This window comes from Lepeophtheirus salmonis, chromosome 2, assembly GCF_016086655.4.
Source record: "Lepeophtheirus salmonis chromosome 2, UVic_Lsal_1.4, whole genome shotgun sequence".
NCBI classification, from domain to species: domain Eukaryota; kingdom Metazoa; phylum Arthropoda; class Copepoda; order Siphonostomatoida; family Caligidae; genus Lepeophtheirus; species Lepeophtheirus salmonis.
Window position 1 is genome coordinate 26,327,220 of NC_052132.2, and position 10,908 is coordinate 26,338,127.

General features: G+C 30.4%; 1 long non-coding RNA gene across 1 annotated transcript; it reads right to left on the reverse strand.

Moving 5' to 3' along the window:
- Positions 1 to 6,410: 6,410 nt before the first annotated feature.
- LOC121132226 (uncharacterized) lies at positions 6,411 to 9,298 on the reverse strand. Its single transcript, XR_005869265.2, has 2 exons — positions 6,712 to 9,298; positions 6,411 to 6,649 (listed from the first exon to the last, which is right to left on the reverse strand). It is a non-coding gene; the product is annotated as an uncharacterized lncRNA (long non-coding RNA).
- Positions 9,299 to 10,908: the final 1,610 nt, after the last annotated feature.

Genomic DNA, 10,908 nt, shown 5'->3' on the forward strand with positions numbered 1-10,908 from the left:
ACAAACAGAACTGTGATGCGACCTTTAGCAATTTCCCCATTCTTTGCACCTTGCTGTATCACGTTATCTGGATAACTAGTTTATGTCAAACTAAATACATAACTAAGTCTTGTTTATGTATCTTATGTGGCTGTTCTATACATATATATGTACTTAAAATTACTTTTCTGGCAAGACTTCATTTTCGTATATCGAAAGCGTTTTTTACTTTTTTTTTCTACCTCAAAAGCCTTCCAGATTACAGATAAAGGAATTTCTGGTTTACAGAATTAAAATTTATAAAAAAAAGAAGTCTAATAATTTAATGCAATAGGTCTCTACTGTAAAACAGGATTTCCGTTTAAGAGAATTCCGTAGTTCAAAATTAGGACACATTGACTGGTGGTACATTGCTCATGATCTTAGTTAAGGCTTGAAGCAATGTAGGAATCTCAATTGATTGAAACAAAGGAATGCTTCAATAGAAAATACTATATAACATAATCTTTTGTTTTAAGTAATGAAAAGAAAAACTACAAGGCTCTCAAAATTTCAAAATCTATAGCCTCTCTTCGAAAAGGAACTGCTCAGTTTTCGGTAGTCCGAAATGAAATAAATTGGCCAATTTTTGTCAAAAGGCATCCATTTTAACGAGTGTTTACAAGGCTTCGATTCAGAATAGTACTGTGGTGACTGCAAACTAAAGCAGCAAAGGTTTGTCTTCCTATTCTTCCCACTTCATCCTATTCAGTATTTCGTGAACATGCGGCTTGCTCGTGTGTGTAGAGTTTGAGAAAGTCTGCAGAAGATTGAACGAGTAGTAGAGGAAACAGTTGGCCGGTTGCACACGAAACTTACAGAAGGACGGTGCCGTCTTCTCTCATCCTCGGCAATACCAGTTCTAAGTTGTCATTTGGGTAGGTTTCTAAAATATTAGTAGCTTGAGTGAAAAAGTACACAGTGATTTTGAGAGCCCTGAAATATGTACTCGTAAATATATAATTGCAAATTTTAACTAGAGAATTTTTTTTTTACAAATCATGCAACTTGATTTAACATTAATAACATCAAAAAATAACTACTTAAAAAATCCATAAAAAATGTTTATACTTTTAGCTCAAACGAATACATATGCCTATTAAGGCTGAATATTTATCAATAATTTTTTATTAACTTTTGTTTTAAGATTTAGTTAGCAGAATATTTTTTACTGCAAATATGTACATTTAACATATAAATTAGAATAACTTATATAACCACTATGCTATTAACACTAAAAAAATTGGGGAAAGTTGCAACATGCCACTTCACTCGAACATTAGAAAGGCCACAACCACATTAAAATCGTGTAATACTGATAATGTAGGTTCTTGTAAATAAATCAATAACTTTTGTCTACTTTTTTTTCCAAGATATTCGATATAAACTGATTTGGAAGGATTTAAGTTTTTTTTTTAAATATAAATTTTTATAATAATGCAGTTATATTTTCAATGATTTTATTTAACTTGTATTTCACTTGAATTATTAATTCTTCTGCTGTCAGTTTGTATAATTGATTTAAAATTTAAACAGACTCATTTGAGAGAAATTTGAGATTTTGTAAGACTCAATACACAGGGTGTCAGTTGCAACAAATATTGCAATTTTCTTCGTATTTTCGTCTATATTAGTTTTTATATATATGATATATAGGGCACATTTTTTTCCAATAAAATAATGTTACCAAAGATAAACTCATGCAATTTTTCTTATTTATTTAAGCAAAGCTGTAACCCTAAATTTATGCAGCAAAATATTACTAGATTCAAATGTTGTTCAAATTTATTATGGCACACTCCAATAAATAAAACTGCTAAAAAAATTTGTATCTGTCTTTTTGTCCTTTGATTGAGATGGTGTTTTTATTATTGTTTTTACCTCGGAAAAGATACTAATGACCTTTATAACATAAAAATTATGATTTTGTAACCAATTGTTTGTTTTTGTGAAAAATATTTTTCTAACATTTCTTTACAATAACCCATTCTATCCTTCTCTTCGAATTTCAATTATTAGATTATATAAATTATGCTATGTAGATTTTTAGATAGTAATTAAAATGCCGTTCTCTTTAAACCGTAAAACATAATTTTAAACTTTACTAAGTATGCGCCTATGGAATGAGACTTTCGTCTATCGGCCCCTCGGTGTCGCCAGTTTGACTTTAAAAACTGGTCCGAAAATCTAAATGCTTATTTCAACATGTGTCCACAATATTCATTGTTTGTATAGTTTCATTCAAAAACGAAAAATTTTCCCTCGTAAAAATGTCTAATTTTGTGCTTACAAACTACGATGTGAGGACATCATTGATTTTCCGTTAACCATTTAAGAAAAACACTTCTCAAGTTCATCAAATGCTTGTGGAAGCTTATGGAGACATGTTCTAAGCAGATCACAGTTCTTGAGGTGGTTTGAAAGATTCCAAAATGGTAATTTTGACGAAGGAATTGAAAAGCGCGACCACCCACCGAAAAAGTTTGAAGACACTGAATTGCAAGCATTGCCCGATAAAGCTGATAACCAAACGCAAGAACAGCTCGAAAAGCAATTAGATGTTGACCGTTGGATCGTTGTACCATGCTATACGCCAAAACCGTCCAAAATATGGATCCGGCAACACAAGGTAATTTTCCTTGATGACAACGCACCATAACATCGCTCTATAGCCACCTGCCAGCTTATTGAATCGTACAACTGGAAACCTCTTGCTCATGTGGTTTACTCATCAGACCTGTGCCTTCCCATTATCACTTGTTTGCATCGATGGGCCACGTACTCAACGATTTACGCTTTGATTATCACGCTGAAGCCCACAAATGGATCGATGGCTGGTTTGTAGCCTAGGATGAATCATTTTTTTTGGAAAGGCATCCATAAATTACCTGAAAGATGGGAAGAATATGTGTTCAGCGAAGGTGCATACATTGAAATTAAATTTGTAACCATTTTTTCACAATAAACGTTCAATTTTTTTTTTAAAGTTTCATAGCTGCTAAAGATTTTTCTTATGTTTCTTCGGGGTAAAAACAATCAAAAACAGTATTCCAGTATACAAATAGAAATAGTAGACAAATACTTTTAAAGTAATGAATTGATATAAATATTTGCATTTGAGCATGTCCTTATCGGAAAATAAAAGTATTTTCAATTAATTTTTATCACGTAGTTGCTTTCTAAATTCGTGAAAGCATCACCTGGATTAAAGCTTTGCATATGTATTATTCAAAGTACATGCATTACAAAGAACTATAGACTTAATAATTATTACGATAAAAAGGAATTCTAAAGGGGACTTTTCCAATAATTATTTTTCGCCAACTTTTAAAAGAAAAAAGTTGGTTAATCTAAAAGAAACAATTGATGAATATTAATTAATAAAATAAACCATTTTGTAAGTTTGTTTAACCCTTTATTAGATGAAGCTGAATTACTATTTTATAGTAATACGTTTTTGTTGTTGTTGTAATCTAAACATTGTTTTATTTTAAATGTATAAAACTGTTATCATTATTCTCTAATTCTTGAGGATATCTAAGAGTGCGTGTGCTAGTGAATGACGGAAGAGTAACACTGACTATTTGTTGGGGAGTTATATCGAGTGATCCATTATAATCTGAGCATTTTGAATGTTAAAACTCAACATGATCTAATTTATTAGTTAACAATTTCAACAAAATTAATAATAAAGATAGATGTATGTCTAAGCTCTCTTTATCAATATTGTAGACGCCCTTAGCGACAATGATGGATTGCAGGCGACATGGTGTCCCAGTGATGACTGACAGTACCTTTGAGGCATCACTGTTTGAATGAACAATACTGCATGCCTTCCCCTCGACATGCACCAAAAAGGTGTAGTCAAGGGGCTATTGGGGGGCAAAAGTGTCAAAGAAGAGTTCAAAAGAACTAAAAAAATCATGCAATTGAGATGGGCTTATTTTATTACTGGTGTCAAAAGAGGCCTTCTACCCACACAAGACTCTTTCCATCCACTTTATGGTAGCTCTCTGGATAGTTTGGTGTAAATTCTCAAGATCTTTTGCATGTGTCTTTATGGAGTTAAGGGGATTAGCCTGGGCTATTTTCTTTTACTCCTTTTGGCTCTAGTTTTGCCCTTTAGATAGAGTCATTCTTCCTCTCCAACATTTCGAACTTGATGAAGGCGTAGACGGTGCTCCTGGAAACGCTCAACTGCTTGAGTTGTGCGAATAAAATTTGTCCATCACATTCAAGTGTCATTTCTCGATTTGTACGTAAGCAAGATACTTCAAGTTTGTTAGTTTTGTAATTAATTGTTTATCCTTTAATATATGCACTAATTTCAATCACTCTACCTTTAATTATTATTAAATTGGTATTTAATTTCGATGGACCATCCGGTATAAATGAGATGAGGAGAAAATTGGCCCACAAAGTAAGAATGAAAAAACAGATTAGGGGCTTAAACCCGTTTTGATCGAAATATCGTTTAAACAAAAATCATTTGTGGTCAAACTAAAAATAAATCAGGCCCAGACCGAGTTTTAACGCAAAGATTTATATTTGCTGTGCCCTACATTCCCATTTTTCTAGTTTGCTATCATTTTCACTTATTTGAAAGGTTACAAAAAATATTCATGGAAATTAATTTGTATCTTTACAATTCTAATATACAATGTATATAAAAACGTTTAATTGTATTCTACAAAAAAATATTTTTTTAAGATATCAACATATTCTCTATACTAACTATATTCTTTGTGTTACTAACTTTTCAGCTTTTTCACATGCTGAATGTTGAGTCGTTATCAACTCAATTTGATTAAACTTTAGTTTACACTAGAGAGACGTTGTTACTTTTTTTGATACCTTTTGAATTTGTCTTAACATATTATATAACTCTCAAATCCTACAATTAAAAACTGTATTACATTAAGCTTGAGAACACTATGTCTTAACGAAGTTTTTGGAGTCATAGTGTTTTGAATTATCCTGAAACAATTAATACTATTTCAACGGACAGTAAAATCGTTTTTACTCCCACTGACTTTTAACTTGTTCAAACATATACTCAGAAATATTAGAAATTATTATTTTGATGTTTTTTAGTATGTTAATTTTGTATTATATCTATATCAGGGAGTATGTCATACATTGAAGTGGGGCTGCTAAGGCTCCTGAGAGCGTTAGAACACGTTTAGTAAGGCCAGTTGAGACTGTAGAGGCGGTTAAAAATGCTATTGTGGAGAAAAAAAGGGAAGACCAAGATCAAAGGAGTCTCATGCGAGTTTAGAATCGACAGGAGTACCATGAGGAAGCTTGTTTCGGAGGATCAACCGCTTAAAAGTTACAAGACGACACCGAGAAAACCCCTGAAGCCGATAAATTACAAGAAAAAGATCACAGTAGAAAAAATTGCGGAATCGTCAGGAGAAAAAACAAGATAGAGTTGTTACCTTGAATAAAAAGTTATTTCCCCTTGGAGAGATGGTTTCAATATAGACATGCTCTTACTTTGGCTCACAATTGGGAGTTTTCGTAGCACACTACGAAAGGAAAGGAAATTTGCCAATCTTTAAGTGATTTGAGGGGTTGCATTAGATGGACAAAAGTGCAAACTTGTCTTCCTTGAATCTGGCGAGAGGTTCAATTATCCACTTACATTTACTATTAAGAAATGAGATCTTTTGGCCAGGAGGACCAACGGAGAGGGCTGGTTGCACTTGAACGTCCCCAGCTGTCACACTTTCAAAGTCACGCATAATATATTTATGTAGGAAGCTCACAGCTTCTTCTCAAAGGTGTGTTGGCCTCACCACGCACCTGGTGCTGCGCCAATGGACTACGCCATATTTGGGCGTTTGAAGGACAGTTTAAGCGGTATCCAATCTAGGAGCAGAGGCCAGCTATAGTCCACCCTAGTTAACGCTTGGGTGGACTTGGACCAGAAATTGAGCTGTAAAAAGTTTAGAGGCAAACAGGAACAGATTGTTATCAACAACCATAGAAAATTATCAAAATCCTTGCAAGCGTAAATAATAAGAGAGTATACGTTGTAAATGTAAATAATAAGCATTTTATCCTGAGTAGTATCTTTTATTTTCTTAAACTGGAATCTATTTTCTTTATTTTTTAATTATAAAAAAATCTGACTATTAATTAACCATGTTTCTATGTGCTCCATGAAGACGGAGAGTAATACTCAATTTAAACTATGGTAACTTCGTTGGTAAAACTTTTTTTTTTGAAAGCTAATAATCAAATATGAAAGATGATTTAATTTTCTGTTTGGAAGTTGAACTAAATACAGTTTGTTATATATATTTTTTGTTAAGACAGTAATAATTGTTATACTGCTTCTGGTATTTACTATAGTGTTACAAAAATAATGAAAAATAGACAAAAAGTTTCAAGTTTACCTAATTTATATTTATGATAAATATTATATACGACCAGAAATGAACTTCATTAAAATATATGGTATTAGTACAGACACAACAATAACTTTACATATAATGGTTCAATGACTTTGCAAGATAAGTGTAGATCTCTCTGCATGGTTGATGAATCTTTGACATTCTCTCAATGAGTATCCATAACCAAACTTTCCATTAGATCCCTTTGTCTACCATATATCGTTAATTATCTATAAAGAATACATTATTTACATATTTTAAATTTGAATATTTGGTTACATGAATAATTTACCATTATTTTCCTCCTATTTGCTTACAGAATTGATGAAGGACCATCTTTTTCAAAATGAACAAATCGATTGCTTAGACCATTTATTTAAATATGCTGCTGGTTTGCTTATATTTGACATATTTTCATACATAGACGTACATGATCTACACATCAGTCAATAAGTCCCAATACTAACATTAAAAACATTTTTTTATTCATCAATATTAATTAATATTCTAATAGTGTTATTTGATCGTTTCAACGTCAAAAAAATACCAATTATTTAAGCAATTAGTTTCAAAAATAAGTTTTTTAGTTGGTAAAAAAATAACTATTTTTTTTTTTAATTATAGTTGCTTTGTTAGGCTATGAAATATATAAAAATGATAGATAAAACACGTATTTATAACTTACCTTTTATCGAGATGAAGAAAATTCTCATTGCTTATTGAATTTAAATTACAATATTAATTATAAATATTATGATTTAAGTTATAGTCGTTTAAAGAAATTTTTAATTAAAAAAATCATGCATTTTTCTCATTAAAAAAACGTCTATTTGAATAAAAAATAAAATAAAGAATAGTATTACAATAGTGGGAATTAAAAAATTTACAAAAGTAAAAAAAAAAAAAATACAAGAGGCTCACTCAAAAAGGGTTATTTGAGACAAAATTCTTCATATGTTATATAGAGTAGTCGAACATTGGAACTCGATACTCAACATATAAAGGAGTTCCAAGCAAATGATGAGAAAGCTTTGCTTACGATATCAAACAAAGCATTGAAGTTTTAAAAAAATCGAACTTCGATCACTTGCTGCATGTTAATATTATTGTTTTGCGGATATTAATCCATTGGAAAGCTTTACTTCAAGCTTTTGTTCTATTTTTTATTTTTTTGTGTGTTGTTTGATACAGTGTGTTTTTAGACAAAAACCATAGATTTCACGATTAAATTAAAATATCAGGCTTCATACTGAGCATTTTTTTAATCATTTTTTTTTTATAAATACTAATATTTGAGTAAAAACTTTTAAGAGTGGGTTCATCTGTTTTCGCCTATTTTTCTTGGAAAAAATTGATACGGAACAGGACTGTAGTGCTCCTCAATACTCTTTGCGGAACAAATAGAGTTAAGTTACGGAATTTTACTTAAAATAAAAATGATATTTCACAAAAATTAAGTCACTTTTGCCTGGAGACAAAAGCTATTCTGATAAAATTCATAACAGAAGCATCCCTCAAACATGGAACTCTAGATATCTAGAATTAAGACAATCTTTTTTTTCTTATATGAGTAAATTTTCATTTTATGCGTACAATAACTATTGCTAGAATGGGCACTCAATAGAATGCAAAACCTTGTCCAAAAATCGTTTTTTATTACCTTTATATCTCAAAATTTAATGGTCTCCTAATTTGTATAATATTCGTACAAAGTTTAATACAAATCGATTCGTAAGTTTTTCCTTAATCTTGGTGACGACTTGCAAAAAAACAGGAGCAAAAACATAACCTCCGTTCAAATTTTCTAAAAATAGGAACTGAATATTTTAAGTTTGACATTTTTAAAATGTTAATATATAAATTCTAGTATTTCTTCACATTTTTGTCATTAAATTTTTTAATGCTAATTGTTATTTAAAAATAAAGTGTTTAATTATTATTCTTACAATTGAAAACAAAAACCTCCTTAATTACTCCGGCTATGGTTGAATGTGTATTATAAAAAAAATATATACAAATTATGCACTAAATAGTAAGAAGTGTATTAAGTTTTATAAAAGAATAATAATTTATCAAACAAGTGAAAATAAAAAGACTTCAATGTATCTAGAATTCCATGTTTGAATCAAGTTCCCTTTTTCTTTTGTCAATTTAACAGTATATTTTTACTTTTTAATTAACACACAAAACCGTTTTGGTTTAACGACTTTCATAAATATTTACTCATTTGTATTTTGTAGAGTTTGTTTGCCAAATATTGGAATTTCATTAGTGTTATTTAATTTCTGTTTGTTCTGTATTTCAATTAATGCATATCTCATTCAAATTGCGAAGGGATTTGAAAATTAGATGCAAATGAGACACCCTCTAAATTGCATGTTTTCACATAGTACAAAACATTTGCCAAATTAATGTACCCATTTACATATTGAAAATAAAGAGAGTTATTGACGAGGAAAATATATAATGTGATATTTTCCTCATTTAGTTATATTTCATTGAATGCATAAAATACGATGTCCTTGGTAGTGTTGTTGTGATACCAATATTTTCGAACCGGTTTCAATACCAAAATAGGTATTTGTTTTCAATTAAAAAAAAACTCCAATTTTCATCACTTATAAAGAAACAAAACTTTGTAGGAAGAGGAAGGGTTACATCATTGGTGGCACACATTTTTTCAAGATCTGGTTCCATTATCTATTTGTGTCCATTTTGATGAAAACATGATTGATAATTTGTTTGCTTGACGTGGAATATGAACCTATGGAGTTGCCGAATAATTATGGAGTTAATTATTGTCAATCTATTTGAATTTATAGAATATGTAGGTAGTAGTTAAGTTCTGCATCATTCATACTATGAATTCATCTTGACTCGAGTTTCAAGCTTTGAGCTGAACAGGGTATTCGATCCAGGCGATAACTTGGAGGAAAACCCTCTCAAACATAATGTCTATCCAAGTTTTCGAGAGACAACTCCATTGTCAAATCAATTTTATTCTAGGCATATGACAATCAGTTATAATATTCAATTGAGTCATTAATTAAAGTACATTCACCAATATAGGTAACATATAAAAAAATGGGCCAACGAGGAATCCTCCATAACCTCCATAACGACATAAACCAAGAAATTATTTTCTCCAATGCCGTAGTTGAACCCTATCGCCTGTCATCAAAGATTGTTAGTTATCAGATCGGTCATTACAATTACATAAACATGAGACGAACTTTCTGAAATAGGTTCGAACTTGAACATCGTATGTTATGAATAATAAAGATTTTTCCTTAGGCCTTTCCGTTATACCACCAAAACATCCTTTTTAAAATATGGGCGGTATCTTCTTACTACTTTGTAACTTAGATCATAGGTTGAGCAATTTTTACCATAAGGATATAATAGAACTGACTTTACGAAATATGCTCATAGTAGGTTTTTTGAAAGGCAACCGCCTGTGACTGAATAATCCTTAATAGTGGGAGCATACAAAAACAGGCAAAGCAAAAAAAAAAAAATATTGGACATTTTTTTTTTATATTTGGTGCGTCAACATTGAAATAATCTTAAAGAAACATCCAGAAAAGAAGAAAATCCAATTTATTTTTTACAGCATATATCCGTCCAGTATACAAATTTAGATTTTAGTGAACTTTTTGGCTTTATATTCAAACTTCTGGGATAAATTGAAATATTCCAGAATATCACCAAAAGTTTAGACCCTTTCTTTAATATAAGAGACTTATAATTGTTCCGATATGGTCATTCAAATACAATCGATCAATTTCTGAATCCTTTAATTGTGAAGATCAATTTTGAATACATTAAGTGCAATTTGTGCCACACCTAAAGAGTTAATAAGTAATTTTTTTTCATCAAAATTATAAAAATGTAATTCATACTAAATTTAAGATAAATCAACATGGCTTGCTTATGTGTTGACATCCTACATTTAAAATGCCATGATAATAATATAGAAAATTCAATAAAAGCATATATATGATTAAATAAATTTACTGATTCTAGGCCATTTCCCCCCCTTTTTTCATTTCCATATGAATAAAACCCTTTTACCCCCACCTTACTTTCAAATATTCAATAGTATAAAAAAACAGCATATAAAACTTATTCTAATAATATACATATACTCTCATGTGATTTACTGAATGTACATACACTAAATAATAAAAAATTGTCATTAATAAAATTAAATATAGCAAATAATATTAATGTTACTTCTCATAAAGCCATAGAGAAAAAGTAGTCAAATCATTTACATTCATTGCATGATATCATCTGATTGCTTTGTTTATTTATGGACATACATATACTAAATTGTGTGTTTTGGCTTCGTTCATCAAATATTTCTTATTCTTAAGAGCAAGAAACAATTAAAACGTGTCTTTAAAAGTCATGTTATTTGTAGTTATAATGGTGTGAATCAACTAAAACAGTCATGAGTGTACGAGGGGACAAAACACTTCAAGTC